Genomic DNA, 21,775 nt, shown 5'->3' on the forward strand with positions numbered 1-21,775 from the left:
GTGGAGTATGTTGGTTCTATGGCTATTGGGATGAAGCAGCATCTGCCCACTCAATATGTAAGTTGTACTCAATTTGCTTCCTAATTTTTTTCTGTACTTGATGACAGCCTAGGGATAACAGCTGTGTTGACGTGAGACTGAAAATGAGTCCCTGCCATGGTGTTCTTCAGTGACAGAGTGATCTGCTTTTAGTCCCTTCTCTTTAATCTATGAACCATATAACTGTTGGCAAATCACTTAAACTTTCTGAACTCTGTTTTCCCCCTGAAACAATGAAAAGAAAGTTAATCTCTCAGGCTTCTTGTAAATGTCAAAGAACTCAGAGCATTTGGTAGCATGATTCCTGGCCTGAGAAGGCTTCTACAAGCAGCCCTCTTTCTTGCCTACTTCTCTGGTTTATTATTATTATTTTTTTCAGTCGACTGTTAGTCTCGCTTTGTTCCTGGCAATGTTCTGGAATGGGAATCCAAGAATTCGTTTTAAACACTCCCTCAAGTGGCCAGAGAGGAAAAGATGGCGCTCCAACATAATAAAGCTGAAATATGATTTTAGCATTTTTCCCCAAAGGATTTGCTCTAAAGGATGCTGCACCCTGGAGAAGATGGCTTTCCTTTGTTAATGGTCTTTCAAGAAAAGCAGTTCTTTTCAATGCAGAATCCAAACACACTCTACACAGATTGCAGTTTAGAAAACAAAATGGAAATACAGGAAGCAACTGTGAGAGCTCTGAAACTCCTTCTAGGCTATTCCTTATTGGCTTAAATAAAATAAAGCTCTGCTCTGTCTGAAATAACCAGGGCACCCAACCTCTTCCAAAGGGGTGACCCAGTCAGGTAGTGGAGAATGGCATATTTATTTGACCGATTTTTATCAGCAGTGATTGGTGGGTCATTGGAGTGGAAGGCAGAAAAAGTTGGAATCATGTCAAAATGGTGAGGTTTCAGAAGTGCAAAGGATTGCGGCTATCTGGTCCACTGCTGAAGTTCCGAGGAGCAACACGTAGCACCCACGTTATCTCAAGAGACGATGGCCTCGTGATTTAGGAAATGCCCAGAGATGGAGAGACTTTCAGAACTATGGATGGATAAGCTGCTCTTAGAGAAAGCGAGTTCTTGCATGTGAGCAGCTGTGGAGGATATGTTCGTCTTGGCAGTTTACAGCGTTCCCTTTGGCTACAGCAGAAGCATTCTCATCAGCTGGACCCTTCACTGGATTGACACAGTGATGGGCATTTTGCACTAGGCAACCCTCCTTCCTTGGAAAGAGGGGTCTGAGCTAGAGCCGAGACACCTGGGCCAGAGCATAGGCAGGTCTCTAGGAGGTTTTGTCTCCCTCTAAACAGCTCTGCTCCTAAGAGCTTTGGAAAGAGGCCTGTCAGGGACATTCTCAGGGTCACTACTGCCTACTTTTTGCATGACACAGGCCTACATTTCCACAAAGGTTTAAGTAAAAAAGAAGCCCCCACTGTGTGTGTCTGGGTATGTGTTTCTGTGTACGTCTCTGTGCATATGTGTCTGCATGTCTCCACGTGTGTGTGCGCGCGCGCGCGTGTGTGTTTGTATAGAATTTGCACTACATATTTAATCACTGCATTTGGTTCAGGGGTTCATGCTGGCACTTGTCACTTTCTTCAGTGGCCCATCGAAGATCCCCTCACTCTCAGTTTTGCCTTGGCAGGTCTGGGCTTGTCCTTGGCTAGCATGACAGGGCATTCATACTTACCTGGTTTGAACATTTCTGAGAATCACATTCTTCTTATGCAAGTTTGGGCCTGAGGGCACAGAGGTGACACCAGCAGAACCACCAGACTCTGCATGCGTCTCTCCCTGCCCAGTCAGCCCTACTCCTCCTTCTCAGTCTTGCACTTTCAGATCCTAAAACTGATTTGAAGAAAGATCTTTTCTTTGTAAGCACCCAACCACAGATATTTTATTACCGTCACAGAAGACTGACTAATGCAGTAGCTTCGTTATGTGCTAGGAAGGCACGTAGCATTACTTAGGGTTTGGCATTCCAGCAACACCATAATCATACTTTCTGTTTTGGAATTTTATTGCACAGGGAGGCTTGAAGATTTACCTTTATTTTCTTGTAAAGAAAATGGATTTTTCCCTTCATCATAACTGTGAAGATTTTTGATTTACTGTTTTAAGAGCATTGGAGAACTGGTTAACTAAAACAGGACTACAAAATCCCTATGAGTCATAGGAAATATTATGATAGCTCTATATAGAAATAAATGCACATTTTGGCCAGAGTTCAGCAGGTTTTATCATCTGTTTCAATCTGATGAACTAAATTTGAAAAGATCCTCTCTTCTTCCATCCCCATTTTTTTCTTCAACAATTTTGCTGTATGAAATGAAGCCTTGAGTTTTGTTTTGATTTAGGTCTAATTGGAGCCATGCTTTCCCTGAATCTTATTTCAGTTAGAACTAATTACAGGGGAAAAGGTCATAGCTGTACTGAGAGTATTACTCTGTTCAAAATGTATTGGCATCCTATAATATTAACTCAGCTCTATAAAGATATAAATGAAGAAAAAAATAAATTGCCTAAACATTTCCACATCTTCCCTTTGTTTAAATCAGTAGGAAAAAATTCATACATAGTTATTGACAAGAAAATTTCTGTTAGGTATGAATAAATATCAGCTTTCCAGTTGATTTGTATCCATTTCCTGATGGCAATTTTGGAATTGCCAAGTAAGAGACACATTTTGTACCTATTGAGCTTGAAATGATGATACACTTGTGTCTCAACTGGTGTTACCATACTTACATATATAAAACGCTCTCTTATAACAGTCTGGAAATTTGCAGAGGAAGAAAATGACAAACATGATTCATTTGTTTTTCTGGAAAGGAACAAAAGAATCATTTATTCAAACATAGTATGTCTTTGACATCTAAATAGTTACACTGTAGCCAAACAAGAGCTGTTCAGGCCAAGGTGGCTTAAATTTCCATATTTGACTTATGGCAACCGTTTATTAATGTGCATATTTATTGTTCTGCCCTTATCTCTATCTGCCAATCAATGGCTATTTCTTTTCTCTGGTGTGTTGTACAAGTCCAGGTCAATTTAGAGATACAGTTTTGAGGTCAGATATGTGAGTATCATGGATTAGAGGTGGCAGCATGATATTCTATAATCTCTGCAGATTTTTTTTTCATTTGTTCTTCGTCTCTCAGTAGCCATGTAGGTATTTTTCCGGGGAATAACTGAAGTATGAATGCTCAACAATATGTCTCAATTTCTTCAAGGTGGCAGGGAAACTGACCAAGTGTGGGGAAACAGATGGAAAGCATAAGGCTTCCCACCCTACCTCCTCTGAATGAGCCTTGGTGTGACTATCTGATCTCGGTCCTCTGATAAAGACTGTGTAATAAGAGACTACTTACTCATCAGACAGTACTGGGAGGTTGGTGTCTTTGGCTGTGAAATACTGAACACGAATGGAGGAAAAAATATCAGCGACCTCCAGCAACCTACCAGAGCTTGGCACGCTCTGTCCTCAGATGCCAATAATACATTCCTTGGTTTTAGGAAAGTGCATTAACACTGGAGACCATATGCAGACTCAGGGCTATTTATTAAAAATAAATCATTACTGTAAGCCAGGTGTAAATGATAAAATATTTTTCTTTAAACCAACACTTCCTTGCATTAAAATATGTGTACAAACTAGATTTCAGACTTTCAAGTACCCAGATAGTAAACACTAAAATACATGCACAATCAGAGTCAAATATTTGTGTGCATCCATAAAAGATTATTGACTAAAAGGCCCCCTCTGTTTTTGTATGTTTATTTATATATTTATTTGCTTAAATCCTTTTGTCTATACTCAACATTGTAGGTTCAAGGAAGGGAGGGATGGATGGAGGAGGCAGAGAGGGATGGAAGAAGAGAGAGAAAGAGAGAGAGAGAGTTACTTATGAATGGCTAATGGAACAAGAGTGTCAAGTCAGGCTTACTGTTCGCATGTAAAACAATCAGTTATTGGAACAACCCCATTTTATTTTTTAGAATTGAATGCTCTCCGTCCTATACAGGGCACCTTGAACTCAGAGCAGGCAGATGCAGACTTCTTGTCCTCAGAAGCAATCACAGCCTCCTGTAAGTCAGCGACTTGCAGATTGCCCTGCAAGGCCTCCTTGATTCTTCAGGTCCATACAAAACCGTAAATTATAGCTGTGCGTGTCATTTCAAATGAGCTAATTGCTATCTCCTGGTAACAACGAAGCCGTTAGTGTTTAGGCTAACTAAACACGGCTGTAGTAATTTCACCAGAGAGGGAAATCTTGTAAAAGACTCATACTCCACTAGGGCTTTATAACCTCTTCTTCCTCTCCCACTCAACACACTGACATTTTATCACGTTAATATGAGTAAGGAATAATCATAATACTTAGCATTTCTATAGCTCTTAACAAGCGTTTGATAATTAATCCTCACGCCACCTTCGAAGGGCAAGCGGTCGCTCTATTGTTGTCCCAACTTTCAAAGCCTGGAACTGGAGAAATGTTAAGAGATTCTTAGAAAGGTTAAGAGCCTTGTCAAAGGTCACAAGACAAGCTAGTAATAGAAGTTAAACTCCAGCTGAGACATCCTGGCATGCAGATATGTGTCCTCTCGGAGGCTTGACAGCTCTTTCGTGTCATGAGGCCACCCGGGCTGTAGAAAGCTTCGTAAGGCTGGGGAGAAAAACAAAGCACAGTGGCCAGAAACATGACGGGTATGCAAGAAAGAAGCAGCTCGAGCCTCAGTTTCTCAGTCTGCCCCTTTGCCCTACAAAGCAGCAACCTTCATTTTTACCTTGTTGAGTGAAATATACAGAACTTAAAAAATAGAGATATAGGTCCAGATTTAAAAGTGTAATGAATGTTCTTTTTCCAAGTAGTGTCAGGGCACTGGGATTCCCCACTGAGATAGAATAAGAAAAGGGTAACAAGGTTCTCCTTGAGAGACACAAGAAAACTCAAGAGGGATGAGAATTATGAGGCTCACTTGTCTTCCTTGACACACACACACACACACACACACACACACACACACACACTCATGCATGTATATACCTCAGAAAACCACAAAGAAAACAAGTCTGTCAAATGAACCAACAAAAGTACCCTAATGTTTTCTTACTCAATTTTTTAAAAAATATATTAATTTAAATATTGTCATCACCAATACATGTGAACATGTAATATGCAATGCACAATAAGGTAAGTACAAAACTACGTTTTAGAAGTTCAAAATGTGAGACAAGGAATCGAGTTTCCTGGAGGAATAAGAAAAAAATGTGAGTTTATGAGATGTCTTTGACAAATCAAATGCTAAAAACCCGATTTTGCAATATTGAAAACCATTTTCCAATTGCTGTTTGTCTTTATTTGCTAACAGTCCCTAATAAAAACTGCTTAATATTCTGAAGTGAAAACCTTGCCTCTCTTAGTGATATTAATACCCAGAACAGGTCAGAAAAGAAAGCTTCAGATAGAGAAGGTCATTGGGGAAAGGTGGCTTTAATTATGTTACAAGAAGCCGTCCACACAATGAGTTCTTGGAAGAGCTTGCCTGGCGCTCTGTCCTACCAGCTTAAAATACAGAATGCTGTGGCAATAGAGCTGGCGGCTTACAGAGTGAAACAGAGCAGCTCAGAGATTTTGTTGTTGCTGGTTTTTTTTTTTTTTAATATGGAAATGATTTATTCACACAAAGTTGAAAAATGGCTTTTTCTTTGGCTTTTATGTTTGGGAAACACAGCTATGAGGAACCTAAGGGAAATGAGAGAAATCCTTTTGGTGGAAATATAAATTGCTTTTTACATAACATGGATGTGCAGATGTAAGTGTGCAGGTTGGAAGACAGTCAGCTGAGTGGCTTCTCTCTTTCCAGCGTGGGGGTCCTGGGACCCGAACCCCAGATCATCTGGCAGGGCAGTCAGTGCTCTTATCCACTGGGCTATCCTGGCAGCCCTTGTGTAACTTTTTTTTTTAAATTAAATTTATTTTTTTTATTATTAGTTACATTTTATTAACTCTGTATCCCAGCTGTATCAAGCTCCCTCATTCCCTCCCAATCCCACTCTCCCTCCCTCAGCTCCTCCCTGCCCATTTCCAAGTCCACTGATGGGGAAGACCTCCTCCCCTTTCATCTGACCCTGTTTTATCAGGTATCTTCAGGACTGGCTGCAAAGTCCTCCTCTGTGGCCTAGCAGGACTGCTCCTCTCTTGGGCGGTGGGGAGGTCAAAGAGCCTGCCATTGAGTTCCTGTCAGAAAGAGTCCCTGTTCCCCTTACTATGGGAAACCAATTGGTTACTGAGCTACCACAGGCTACATCTGAGCAGAGGTTCTAGGTTATATCCATACATGGTCCTTGGTGGAGTGTCAGTCTCAGAAAAGACCTCTGTGCCCAGATATATTTGGCCACTGAGCCACTGAGCCATCTGTTGCTGTTGTTTTGAGAAGCATCTCCCTATGTAGCCCAGGCTATTCTGCAAACTGTCATCCTCCTGCCTCTACTGCTCAAGTGCAAAGATTAACAGGCCTGAGACACCACATTTGGCCCTAATCTGAGACTTCTAAAAATGACTATGGAAAAGGATAGCAGAAAGGAATGAAACCACGAGGCTTTCAGGAAACAAGAAAATCTGCCCACCCTTCATCTCAACAGCATTAAGAGAACAGCCAGCTAGTAAGGCTCCAGTTATCTATTTTGTGGCCCAAAACAGTTGATGCAGCTTCCTAGGTAATTTGTTAGACTGCATGTTCATGAGTATGTAGTTTGAAGGGGATGAAGCTGGACTATTTTCTTTAATTGATCTTAGTTAATTAACTAAGATTATTCATACTATCATCCATCATCATATAGAAAAACTTAGTAGAGAGTCTTACAAGTTCAAATATTCAAATGTTTATCATAAAATTTATTGGTTCATATAAAAGGTGTTATTAGGGTAGTGTTAATGAAATCTCATTCAAATGTTACATCTTTGTGTTTGCCAGAGACCGGTCAGGGATGTTAGGAAAAGGACTTTATTAGGCAATAACAGAACCACATAAGCAATGGTGTTTAGGTAGAGGTGGGGGGCATACCAGGCTTGAACTCTCGTACTACTTTGTAGTCTAGAAATGTATGCAGCAGGAACTGGTAAGTTAACCCTCAGGAGAGAATGCCACCAGAAACACCACGAGACCAAACTGGGGCAGCCATTTGGTAAATTAGCCATCAGGAGGGAATGTCACCAGAAACACCATGAAGCAAAACTGGGTCAGACATTTGAATCTCTTGTGCTATGCTTTAAGACTGCTCTTCTGTATTTAAATGTGGGTTACAACCTCAAAGGACTCTAAGTGAGACACTGATACTGGAATTGTTTTAAGTCAAAATAGATCTCTTTAGCCATTGTAATCATGTCCTTAAAAAACAGAAAGAAAATAGAAGCAAAGTTTAAGGATAAAGGTGGCACATACTTCCCAATCAAATACTAAAAGATTGCTTCATTGGCCAGCATGGCTTTGTATCATCCGGTACCCAGCTTCCCAGCCGATGAGCAATGTGTGGCTTGTCTGATAGAAATATTATTTGAATCATTAGGATGCTGGAGCTAATGGCAACCGGGCATCACTTTAAGTTCTGAAAAAGGCTCTCTCTCAAAGGTGACTTACACATTCATCACATTCTTTGCCCATGTTAATTAGTAATCAAATATTCTAAGTGGGTGATGGAAAATAATTTCATCTATCACTAGCATCCCAAATCATAGTCATAAGGTTTAAAAAGTCTGATTAGGGAGTTTTATTAAAATATCTTCCTAAGTGTCACTTTGTTATATTTTCCAAGTTATTAAATCTTTCTAAGCATATGCCCTATCTAAACACATGTAAAATTTATTTAGAAAGTCAATAAAATTTGATCAAAAAATATCTTACCATACTGTTCAGTCAACTTTTTTTTCTCAGAGAGAAGCTGGTAGAATGAATGAACCTTAATTAACTTATTGGCTTCTTGGTCATGCGGTTGCTGTGTGAATCCATTATTTTAATTGGCTGTCTTCTGTGGACAGTTTTATGTATGTAGAGAGAATGAAACAACAAGTTAATTTCTAATAATTCTGTTTGTTTTGAACTTCCAATGGCATCCATCATTCTCATTTTTAATTATAATTTTCTAGCCGTGCAAATGAAAGATGAAGATTCTTCTTCAATTCTCCAGAATTCAAGAGAAGTCATTTAAGTCACAGAAACAGAAAAAGACAGTAAAACACGCCCATTGTAGCATTCTGAATCCTGATGTGGTACAGAGCTCTGCTACTTTAGCTTTGTAAGAGTTTTGGGCTGGAGAGAAGTCTCCGCAGTTAAGAGCGGAACACTGGCTGTTCTTACAGAGGACCCACGTTTGGTTCTCAGCATTGACATGGTGGCTCACAACCATCTGTAACTCCAGTTGCAGGATAGCTGATGCCATTTTTCTGAGCATCACACAGGTGGCACACGTGTATACATGCAGACATAAATATTTGTACACATAAAATAAAATAAATAATATAAAATCTTCAAAAAAGATTTGTGAGAACTTTGTCATTGTTCAAACTTCTCTAATGTTCTTTGCATTTATGCTTAGCAAAATATCAAACAAACAAACAGAATTTATGGGTGTTGTGCTGAGCAGTTTTCTAGTCTACAGAAGCATCACAGCTACCATTCTCCAATGCAGAGTTTAACTGTTTCCCAAAAAGTGCTCATTCGTAAAACCAGCAGGCATTTAATCTAAGTTTTTGTACACATAGAAGTTTGAAGTTCTCAGGAGTAAAATCATGAACTTGACTACACAGTGACATGGCGCGTGGGTTTAATCTACTAGACTGCCAAACATTTCCAAACGCAGTGTCATGTTCCAAGTGTCTAACCATGGCCTTGCAGCTAATCATGTTTCTCGTTTATATCTTTATAATGACTAATGGTGTTGGGCTTCTTATCAGTTACTTTTCTATTGCTGAGGTTGAATGCCATGACCAAGGCAACTTACAAAACAAAACCTCTGAATAAACTTATGGTTCCAGAAGGTTAGAGTCCATGTAGGCAGAGCAAGGCATGCCGACAGGAATGGCTAAGAACTCGTATCTCAAATTACAAAGACCGCTGGAAATGGTACTCTGGCTTTTGAAACCTCGAAGCCGGCTCTAGTGACACACCTCCTGCAACAAAGCCACACCTCCTAATCTTCCCCAAACAGTTCCACCAAAGAGGAACCAAGATTCTAAACATATGAACTCATGGGTGCCATTCTCACTCAAGCCACCACTGTCATCATTCGTGTACTTACTTCTCATCACTACATCTTCTTTGATGAACTATCTATTCAAATCTTCTGCCTTCTTTACCAACACGTATTAATTGTGCACATTGCTGGGGCTCTGTGTGATATCTTAATGTGCTGTACATACACACATGGATCTTGCTATCAGTCATAGCCAGTCACGTCTCCCTCTCCAACTCCATTCAGTGTCTGGTTGTCAGTGTTCTACATTTCTATCCAGTCTTTTCCACCTACGCACAGATCTCCAGTTGACCCATTTGCTGCAGATGACAGGATTTCGTCATTATTCCTCTCTAGTTATTTTATTTGTGTGTGCATGAGTGTGCACACGGGCATGTACATGGGTGCAGGGCTGAGCTCAGAAGCCCCTGATGTTGCTGGAGCTTAAAGGTAGCTGGAGCTTAAAGGTAGCTTGATGTGGCATTAAGGATGTTCCTTTTTATTTATACTTGGTTGAAATCTGTCTATATTATTTATTTTCAAAGTATATAGTTTTTTCTCTTTAGTTTTGAGGTGGAAGACCTCTCTATGCTGTCCACACTGGCCTTGAACTTGTTATCTGATTCCAACTAGACTGGAACTCAAGGTTCACTGGCCTTAGCCTCCCAAGTAGCTAGGATTGTAAGTATGTACCACTGTATTGCACACACACACACACACACACACACACACACACACACATGCACGTATATTAGGTTCTGTGTATGGGAAAAACATGCAGTATTTGTTTTCCGGAATCTGGCTTTTTTTTTTTTTTTAAAAAAAAAAAACAAACTGATTTCTAAGTGTATGAATTTTTCTGAAAACACTATGAATTAAGTTTATTTTGTAGTAGCATAAATGTCTATTGGATATGTGTACTACATTTTCTTTATCTGTTGAGGGACACTCATTTCCTGAGTAATGAACATAAGGCAGCAATAAATACATATATGGATGTCATCTCTAGCATTTTGACATAGAGTCTTTTTTACACAAAGTTGTATAGATCACACGGTAGTGGCCAAGTTTATATTCGCATCCTCAGTGAATGATGGGAATATACATCCCTGCGTCCTCACCAGTACTTGTCGTTCATTCTGTTGATGATAGTCATTCTCAATGGGGTGGGATGGAATCTCAAAGAACTTTTCATTTTACCTGATGGCTAAGGTTGTTAAAAACATTAAAAAGGTATTTATTGGCCATTTATATTTCCCTCTTATATAATTGTCTGAAAACTGTAAAATCCAAACTGAATTTTGGAGTTTGTCAAGTTTTCTCCATCTAGTGAAGTGAACATGTAATTTTTCTTTGTTAATATGGTAAGTCAAATTGAGTTTTCAATTGTTAAATATGCCTTTTATCCCTCCCCCCAAAAAACAACATTTGGTTATATTATTATCTTATTAGTTGTGATTAGTTAACAATTATCCATTTAAAAATTTGGGAATTGAGAAGATTGCTCAGAGGATGAGAGTGTTTGCTATGAAAGCAAGAGGGCCTGTGTTCGAATCCCCAGTACTCACATAAAAAGGTGATGCTGGCTACGTGTGCCTGTATCACAGTTTTGATGGGCAGAGACAAGAGATTCCTAGAAGTTCTCTGGCCAGACAGTTCTTCAGAAACAGTGAGCTTCAGGTTCAAGAGATTTTATCTCAACAAACAATGCTGATATACATATATACTCCTAAATGTAACCTGTCCAGTCTGTATAATGTTGCTAGGATGTATGTTCTCAGGGGTGACCATTTGGTATTGGATAAACAATTGCTGTGTTCTTCCTTGGGGAAAACTGTTTCTTTGACTTACAAGTAACAACAATAAATGGAAAAGGGGGCTGTGAATTTGAAAGAATGAGTAGGTAAGAAGGTTCAAAGGGAGAAAGGTGGAGGAAAAAATAATGTAATTTCATTATAATCTCAAAAATAGAAGAAAGATGTCAAAAACGTTGTGGAAGTCTATAGAGGAAGACAACATGGTGCGGTCTTCTGGTCTCTGTATGCACATTCAAGAATATCGTGCCCTCTCACGTGCACATATATTACACATGTCCCCCTGAATGGACAACCCAGGGATTCTTAGTAATGTCACAATCTTGTATGATCGTAATTTCTTTTGTGCTATGGTCATTAGAGAGGAGGGAGCCTCAAGGGAGAAAATGTCTCCACAAGGCCAGTCTGTGCAGACGCCTGGAGGGTGATTTAATTAGTGAACAGTGACGCTGAAGTGTAAGCCAGATAAACTCTTCCCTACCCAAGTTGCTTTCAGTCATGGTGTTTCATCAAAGCAATAAAAACCTTGACATTCTGTAATTAAGACATTCTGTAATTAAAACAAAACCACTGTGCGTATGTGCGTAGCAAGTATATACCAGACAGGACAGTCTCGGGTGTTACCCGCAAAAAACGTTGTCCTCTTCCTCTGAGACATTTTCTCGTTGGTGGAGCTCATCAACTGAACCAAGACTGGCTTGCCAAGAAGATCCACATACATCTTCCTGTGTCTGCCTTTTCAGCACTGGGAAGAAAGTGCATGTAACCATGCACAGTGTTTATTATTGGCATTATTATTTTTATCTTTTTTAAACATTTGCTTTTTCTGTAGTGAAAGAGAGTCTTTTTTTTTAAGCTGGTCTCTTTGAGGAAAGCTGTCTTTGGTTTCTCACTCTACCTGATTTTCTTCAGAAACACTATGTTAGTTTCTACGGCTGCCTTAACAGAACCACAGACTAGACGACTTAAACAGAGGCTGAGAGTTCAAAAGCAAGATGCTGTAGGGTTTGTTTCTTTGTTCCTTCTGCAGGCTGTGAAGGAAGGGTCCATCCGGGACGTGCATGGGGCTGAGCTTTCTCTGTGTTTTCTCACATTGCTTTTCTGTATATCTGTCTCTGTCTAAATATTTGTTTATAAGAATGCGAGTTATGCTTGGTAAGAGTCCCCCCAGCGGCTTTACTTTTTTTGATCATTGCTGAGAAGGCATTACATATCTTGACTCCAGTGGTCCCATAATTTACCATGGGACGAGGGTTCTGATTTTATCCCAAACCACTTCTCATAATTCAGATATAACCAGTGTTACCTCAGTGACCTCACCTGGGAATTGACACTAAGCTTCTCTAGTTTTCATACCTAACCCCCGTGTACACACACACACACACACACACACACACACACACACACACACACACAAATCCTCAATAACAAAACAACCAAAAAGAGTCAGAAGAAGGGGGAGCTAAAACTGGAAGATAAATGCATGCCAACAGATACAGAAAACATGACAAACACGAACATGACACACTACCAAACACATTCCATTCCCAGATTTCAAACTTCTTTATAATGCAATTCAAAATCACAGATATGAATGAATTATGGGAGAAAGAATTCAGTTTTATGTTTTAAAAGCAGTAATGACCATATAGTAGACTCAAACAGATGTGTGAACAAAGGAAATATACTTGGTACCCTGAAAAATATAATTTCCAAAATGAATAAAACAATAAATTATGAGAAAGTCACAAATATGGAGAGAAAAATCAGAAAGAAAATGGAAATACTGAAGGGAAAAGACCCCCACATATTTACATCACCAAAATGAAAAATACAAGCTGGCATCTAAGTAGAAGCTTATCACTGCTGACTAGCATCCATGGTGCTAACACACACTCTACGTGCTACCAAAGGAGAAAGGGAATCATCAGCATCAGCTACGAATGCTGAGACCTACAGCAGAGACCGGCCTGCAAGGTAAACTGGTGCAGCCGGGGCAAAAATGTTATGGGAGTAAGTGACTATATTTAACCAGCTAAAGGTCCCCTTTAAAAAAATGGAATCCATACCTGACAATGCTCGGGTTGCCAAGAACCTGAGACTGGATAGGTCATGGAACTAGGGGAAAACCTCACACTATTATTCTGATAAAGGAACTTAGCAGTAGACTGACTCCTAACGACATACTGCTAAACCCGTAAATCAGTGCCCCGCTTAACCCGCGCCAGAGAAGCTTCTTCATGTAGTTGATGGGAATTTGATACGGAGACCCACACTGGACAATGTACAGAATGTGAGAGACACTAAGTCAGAAATGGGCTGTCTTCATTAAATCTCCCCCCTCAAGATTCCGAGATCAGTGCAAAAGGGGAGGTGGAAAGATTGTAAGGTCCGGGGGTGATGGACAACTTCAAGGAAACGGTGTCTTCCAGATACAAGAGGACTGATACACATACGGACTCACAGTCTATGCACATTCTCTCAGGGTAATTACTAAGAGTGGTCTTTGGAGTATCATGATTATATATCTTAGACAACAAACTGTGTGATCTCTTCACTAATAATCCACATTTGAATTTATGTTTCTTTCCCAAATTATTTCTATTTTTAAATTATCCCATGGCCTGACATCTCCCCAACTCTCTCGCTCTCTTCAGTTTTTTGTGTCTTATCAAGAAGTTTCATTTAACTATGTGATTTCATAATTTGACGGAGTTTGTATCCAAGACGGTGGGCATTAATTGAGCAACTTAGTTTGTACAGGGTGAACAACTCCCATGACCTTGTCTTATACTGATTGAAGTTCAAACCTGTTTCTGATAGGAGTTCCATTTGAATGGAATGAGAAAACAGCTCATTGTCAAAATCAAGCTGGCCTACTGATAAGATGCTATTTGTAGTTCAAATGAAAAAAAAAAAAAAACAATCATAGATATGTAGAACCTACTCGTGGTTTCAAGGTATGATTCTTTTCGAGCAATAACTAGGGAAAAGTAAAGATAAAAGCTTTGGCAATTTTTTTAATAGAAAGTTTTTACAAGGGGATTTTAGCTCATATCTGGTAATATTTTCTCAATAAAAATATAGGTGACCACACCTTGGTCCTTTATAAATAGCTTTATTGTGGAAAAATGTCCTTTTCCCTTGTTTCAACCTTTAAACATGCAGTATGCATGTGTTATGTGAAGAAAGAGCATGTGTATATGTCATGCTTAAAATATCTACATTAGCAAAACTCCAAGTGAGATTCAAGAGGCAGCTCTGTTTCTACTGCGGAGCACAGGAACTCAGATTCAAGCACTTTTATTTTTGTTTTCTTGAGACTCAGTGCTATTCACACCTTTGTATTTCTTTATAGCCAGCGTTTGATTTACAGTGTTATTTCAGTTTCAAGATAGTTAATTGCTTTTGTACCACATTTTATGAACACATTTTTTCCAGTTGTCATTGGAGGCCAAACCATCAGTGATGTGTTCAGCCTTCTGCTCACCCAATCATATTCAGCCTAAAAAAATAGACTTTCATCTAAAGAAATTCCCTGTGGAGTAGGAAACACAGCTGTTTTATCCAACTAGGCAGCCTGCAGAGAGAGACTATTTTCCTTCAGGGGAAAGGACACTCAGGTTTTGAGAATCCAGGTACTGTACCATTGGGGAAAGAACTGAAAAGAAAATAGACCATCTTTTCCAATCCTATTGTGCAGAGTATAAAAAAAACCCTTTGTTCACACTCAATGTCCTCCTCCTTCTTGCTCAATCTTTAGTCTTTTAAAATTCTACCCTTAACTAAGTGGGTAAGCTGCAAAAAAGATTAAACTTAAAAATATACCAGGAATACAGAATGAAGAGGGGTGATTGATCTTTGAGTAGGTATCCAACAGTGCAATGAAATTCTCAAGCAGGCTCCTTTTTTATTTCAAAATGGGTTTGATTCAGAGGGATTTTATAGCTGCTAAATCATGCAGTTGGCAGAGACTGTGTGTGCTTCTCACAGTTACTTTCAAAGATGTCAAATTTGGCAAAGGCAGTAGAAATACTGGGATTTACTGAGCTTGCTTCCTCCCCACCCCTTTGTAGAAAATGCTTTAAAATCCAGAACACTCAGAAGCAATACCATATAACAGAAGTGTATAGAATTACAGGTTTCACAGAAAGAGCGTGGCGCTCTCAGGAGGTATGACTACACACTTTGGCAAAAGCATGACATCCAGTACTCGTCACTGGAGAATGCTCCCTTGGATCACCTTTGGAGCTGGCTTCAGCAGTAGAGCCTTTGGAGCCACAAAGCTGCTCATCTCTATCCAGACAGCTGCTGAACAGAAGTCTTAGCTCATCCAGAAGAAAACAGATCTGAAGCCACACCTTTGGTCTGGTCAAATACAGGCTCACAGATGCATAGCTGTATGTTACCATGAACATGGCTGGCATTTCGAGTGCCTGGCTGTCACTAACAGCTCCTCTACTGACCCAGAAGCCATTTTCAAGCTCTAGTTATACTAAATATAAACAGAGATGATGGAACAGTTTATCAGTTTGCTGAAAGAATGAATGTGGCATGCTTTGGATAGAGACACAGTGAGTGATCAATTAAAAACAACAACAACATTGTAATTATTAGCCTTATGAAGCTCAACAGGTGCTATCTACGCTCAATTAAGGAGAAGGATTGTTTTTCATAAATCTCACAGTTTTTTTTTTTAGAGTACAGGTAATGTAACCATCGCCACTATGTTTGTGATATCGTTTCACTGTTGTTTTGTGTGGGTGAAACTGGTGTCCACTCTGTGGGTCATTAGGTCCTGCTCGGCTATTGCTCACAATCAGGTTGCTATATCTTTTTGTACATAGAAATTAATTGTTATAGCTCTTTTGCTTCTACACTGTAGTGCAGTTCTTTTGATGGAATAAAACACACTATTCAAAAGCAGGCACAAATGTAACTAAAGGGTGCACTGAATTGGTTTGGGTAATCTGCCAAGAAATTGCTTTCTCATCCACAGCAAACCATTTGTAAATCTATCTCATAATTGTTGGGCATTTGTAGTTCAAATAAGTCTTGGTTATAAGGCAGGAAATCACCTGTGGTGGTCACGATTCTAATAGTATTTATCTGTGACACCAATATCTCTTTAAATACAGATTCTCAAAAATATACCTAGCTAAGTGCTAATCACTGGGACAAATGTTTTTTAATATTTTATTTTTACAATGATTTTTAAGTCATGAACTACTTTCATCGCTATTGTCTGGTGAACAAATATTGTTATATTAAAGGAAAGTTGACTGCCTTAGACTATTTACTATTTAATTACTCCCATTCAGGTAGGAACAGAATGTCTTGTTTATTCTGACTTCAGCTCCTTGCACAGTTCCTGGCAACAGTATACTCTCTGTTAGTGTTCTAATTTAATGTATGCATAAGTCCTAATAGAGAGATATTGAAATACCATAAGGTCTTCCTTGTCTCTGTTTCTTTTAAAGTGTATATCTCAAGCATGCATGCATATATACATACATGCATACATACATAATCTGTATGTATATACACATATAAATGCACACACTCACATTATCTGTTCAACTTCAGGGCTGTTTGAAATAATGACTAAACTTTTACCTTAGGATCAAAGGCAACCAGGTAGACACAACCCATCCAAACACACAAGATGATTGGAAGGTTAAACTAAATGTTTCAACCCTGCCTACTGGAACAAATATAGATTGAGAAGGCCCAGTTTTATAAACTGTGGGCAAAGGTGGTGAGCCAAACCTCCTTTTTCCCTCCAGAGAATCTCAGGATATAATTAAAAATGTAAATTGGTGGGTCCTCTCTTCACATAAGGTGACATGAGATTTTCTGTTTTCAATACAGTCAAAGCACTTGTTGGCCTATCTGGCCTCTCCTACCTCCAAAATAGCTGTATCCTTCGCCCAAATCAGCAGCTGTTGACTCAGCATCCACTGTCCCCTGCCTGCAGAGTCTTCCAACTCTCCACATGTCCTGTTTCTTCTGACCCTTCAGTGTTTGCTCATACATTACACCCTTTAAAAAAGACCCTCCCTGACCATTGCACCCACTGTCCTCTGCTCCCAAACTGTATTGCACATCTTACTAATTTTGGCTGACGAGTGAATTCATCTTCATTTCTGACTACGTTCCCTACAAATGTCTGAAGTCAGCTTTGTGTGGGTTGGGATTTTTCTGTGTATTTAAAACTAATGAGAATCTAGAATTTGTGTATCTTCAGTGAATGTGTGTGACACATGCTGTTGCCTAAAGAATACGATACTGGGAGCTGTGAAGTGCCCTAAAAAAAAAAAATGTGATTTTGAAGATCTGATAGCTCCTGAAGTGAGTGCACCACACAGCACATGACATTCAGGGACTAGCACTGAGACATAGGAATCTGTGCTGGACAGAGGAGATCGGCAGCACAGGAAACCTTGCATTCCCACTGAGGATATTTGGATAATATAACCTTACAGGAAAGGCTTTAAAAGAAGACATTGGAGGTTGGGTGTAAAAGATACAATGGATCTCTGAAAGATGAGGAGCAATTAGGATAATTACAAAAATTTTATCACCATTAGGAAGACATTGGCTGGGACGAATCTATTCTGAAGTCCAATAGGCCACTATCTGGAAATCTGTCTGAATGAAGACACGTATCCTAGTGTTATTTGGAGTGTGCAGACATGTTCAGTTTAGGGAACACATGAAGACATGAGGGTGGAGACAGAGCCAAAGGCACACCACACAACTTTTAAAAAATTTTTCTCTCTTTATGACCTCAGTTTCCTCTCTCTTCCTTCCTTTCAGTTCCTTCCCTAGATCTACTCCTCCTCTGTTTCCCTTCAGAAAATGGCAGGCATCCCAGGGATGTCAACTAAACATGGCATGTCAAGTTGCAAAGAATATAGAGAAGTATAGACATCTGTTATCATACACACACTATATATATATATATATATATATATATATATATATATATATATATATATAATTTTGTGTAATAGCATTCACGGTTGACGGTAGTATTTTTGTATTACAAATGACTAAACAAGACTCAAAGAGCAAAATTACTTTGCCAAGCTTACCTTTGCTTGTAGATGGTACAGACAGGAATCACATCCAAGTATGCTGCATTTCTCTAGGCCTATAGTAAGGTTTGCCTTTTTTCTTTCCAGTTCTGAAATCTGGAATCTTGATAGTGTTAAGAATGGTCACTAGAGCCAGGTGTGGCGACAGACACCATTAGTCTCAGCACTCAGGACGCAGAGGCAGGTGGATCTCCGAATCTGAGGCCAGCCTGGTCTACAGAACTAATTTCAGGACAGCCAGGACTATTCAGAGAGACCTTCCTTTAAAAAAAAAAAAAAAAAAAAAGAAAAAGAATGGCTACTAGGTTCTTAGATTGAGGATATTTATAGTGTCTATACTCTATACTTTAAAAGTAATTAGTATCTTCTTTGAAACAACTATAGCCTTTTCCACAACTGAAGTCTCTTCACAGTTGAACTGTATTCAGTCTTAAGGACTTTATTTCAAAGCACTCAGCCCTTCATATCTTTGGCTCCACATCCATGGATTCAACCAAGCATTGGACTGGGAATATTAAAAAATGAATCTGAATGAATCAGACCTTTTCTTCAGTCCCTTATTCCCTGAACACAGCATCACAATGGCTAATGCTGTAGTTATGTTATATGACATTATACATGATCTACAGATGGCTCATAGGGCCTGGGGGGCTATATGTGGATTATATGCAAATATGGCACCATTTGTAAAACAGTCTTGAGAATACATGAATTCTGGTATCTCTGGGGATCCTGGACCTGTAGAGATCAAGGGGTGACTACCATAACCCCTCCATCACCTTCTTAAAGATACAGACTTTATTTTGAGCTTTATTTTATGCTGGGTAACTTTTTTTTTTTTTTTTTTGAACTTGACACAAGCTAGAGTCATTGGGGAAGAGGGAACCTTGTTGTTCTGTATTGCCCGCCACTGCCGGGCTGCCAACACTGAGCGCTGCACCGGAAGTACAAGCTATTTTTTCAGGACAGTCTTAGTGTTGCTGGCTTCCGGGCAGGAATGAGTGGAATCGCAGAGTCTCAGGTTCTGCTTCCCTCAGAACGGCTAGAGCTAGCAGAGCGAGGTCCCTGCGCAAGACTGCCGATCTCACTTGGGGTGTGGAAAAGAGTTTTCCCACTGTGTTACAATTAGCTCTTTCAAATGAGATTGCTGGCACCATGCAGCAGTAGAAAACCGGGGTTCCAACGCTGGTGGTGACACTGCAGTGGTACAGCCCTTCGGGTAAGCCGCTGTGCTAACGTCAGAGGCTATGGGCAAATGCCTGTGGCTGGTCAGCTCACGGCTGGAACACAGGTCCGAGAGCTGCTCGGTGGCGGTCAGTGGCTGTGGCAGAAAAACCATTTCCCTCTACATTTGTAGTTTCATTTTCCTCCATCACATGTACCTGTACTTTTGTTACTTTACTACCGGTTCGGCTAGCACAGGGAATAGTCCCTCGACTTGGCTTAGCATGGCTATAAGCAGAAAGTGAAGGTAGCTTAGCATGGCTATAAGCAGACAATGAAAGAGAAGTTAGAAATGCAGCTTTTTAGGTTTTTCATCCCAATAGTAACACCACAGCAATGCCAATCTAAATGTACAGCTACCATGAACCAGGCATGGTGTGCACAGAATTGAATGTGTTGTGCCTAATTCTCACAACAGTACTGTATCCTAATTTCTTCATTCGTGAATTGTGATTTCGAGTTGAGGTCTAGCCATGGTCACCTGGTCAGGGTCTAGTTGGGATTCAACAGCAAGCTTGCTTGTTCCTCTACTTACTTTTCTTTTACTGTGAAGAAAGATCAAGTTTGTAGAAAGATGCGCAGTGAGTCCCGTGGTGGGGGAGGGGACCCAATTCTACCTCTTAGAACAGTGAATTCCTAAGCCACTAGGAAAGGAGAGAATTTGAGTGTCTGGAGCTCCAGCTGGGAGTGTGGCCAACCAGATGAGATGAAGCCTGAGGGAGGCTGAGGATAATCTGGATGCTTTCTCATACTTCAACAAGAAACAAAGTACAATTTTTACACCTACAAAAAATACCGTTGACACATGCAAGAAGCCTGTTGTTGGGTCAAAAATTCTTCTCTGGGATCTTCAGGCATCTGTTTCTCAGTACTGCCTAGAGGTTAAAGTCCATTTTTCCCTTCTGGTATTAAAATCTACAAGACGGGTTTGGAGTTGCTTCTAGCAGGCGCCTCATCAGAACGGAACACTCAGCATATTTTCTTTCTTGTTGTCTCCTCATGCAGGCAGTCTCCTTCTGCTGTTAGCTTGAGGGGCTATCCTCTTTTAGTCACCAGGAAGGGTTTTTTGTAATCTTATCATCGAGTCATACGCTCCATGATTCCTCTCTAATCCAAGGAAGTCTGTCTAATAAAACCACAGGCAGACAAAGCGACCCTGCCATTCTGAAGCAGCATGTCAAGGCATAAGAGACTACACGGTGACCAGAATGTCTTGTCGGCCCCGAGACATGGTGGTTCTGTGATGAAGCTTAATTTATGCAGGAAAAAAAGCAAGCTGCTGATCACTTGACTTCAGCACTCTGGACGGCGTGGTTTGGAAATCGTCCTGCTGTAGGGCAAGGTCCTGCACAGTAGTCGGGGCTCAGCTGCCTTCCTGGCCTCTCTCCAGCCTTTGTCAAATGTCTGCTGGGCTCCTGGAAGGCAGAAACTCACCCCCAGTTAGACATCGCAGTTCTCCTGCCGTCTCTCTGCCGCCCTCTCGCTCCCACGCGTGCAGTACTCTGAATGGATAGGTTCCTTGCTGAATTATTAGTCATATGCATGGCATTAGGTAGTTTTGTGCATTAAACTTTGAAAAAAATTTTGTTTTTACACTTCTAATGATTACTTTAAAGATAGAACTTGGGGTTGCATAAACTCTTAAATCTGTGCAATTACTTGAAACCATCTGGAGTTAAAGTACCCCCCGCCCCCCAACCCTGACACACCTGCCCCAGAACATGCAGACGGAAAGCCGGGGTGAGGGGAGGGGGAAACGCTCCCAACTTCAGGAAAATGAAAGCCCATGAATAAATTGCTTTTAGCTCCTGAACAATTCTGCCTTCTGGATTTCTATTCAAGGCAGCAATAAATGCTTCTTTCAATTGCTCTCCACTTCGCATAATGGCACAGGGTCAGAACAATAGCAAAAAGGTCTTGTATGTAGAGAGGCAGTTTACAGATTAGATTCAGTGATGCCAAATAAGAAGGGTCCAGTTTCCCTTGAGGACTGGCACTTGTCTTTCCTCCCCCTCCCTACCTCTCTCTCACACACACTAAACACACACACACACACCCCTCACACAGGCTTCACACATACTCACATACAAAGACACACACACCACACACCACAATACACTACATACACACAATCACAGTCACATACACCATATACATACACTTCTTACATACACACCAACACCCACACACCTACACCTACACACCCCACAATTTCACACACACACATACACCCTATCACACACTACATACACACAGACAATCACACACATACCCCTTACATGCCTACACCCACACACCCCTGTACACACATACACATCCACCACACCACACACACACACACACACACACACACACACACACACACACACACAC

Source organism: Psammomys obesus, unplaced genomic scaffold (genome assembly GCF_907164565.1).
Source record: "Psammomys obesus unplaced genomic scaffold, mPsaObe1.curated_primary_1811, whole genome shotgun sequence".
NCBI lineage: Eukaryota > Metazoa > Chordata > Mammalia > Rodentia > Muridae > Psammomys > Psammomys obesus.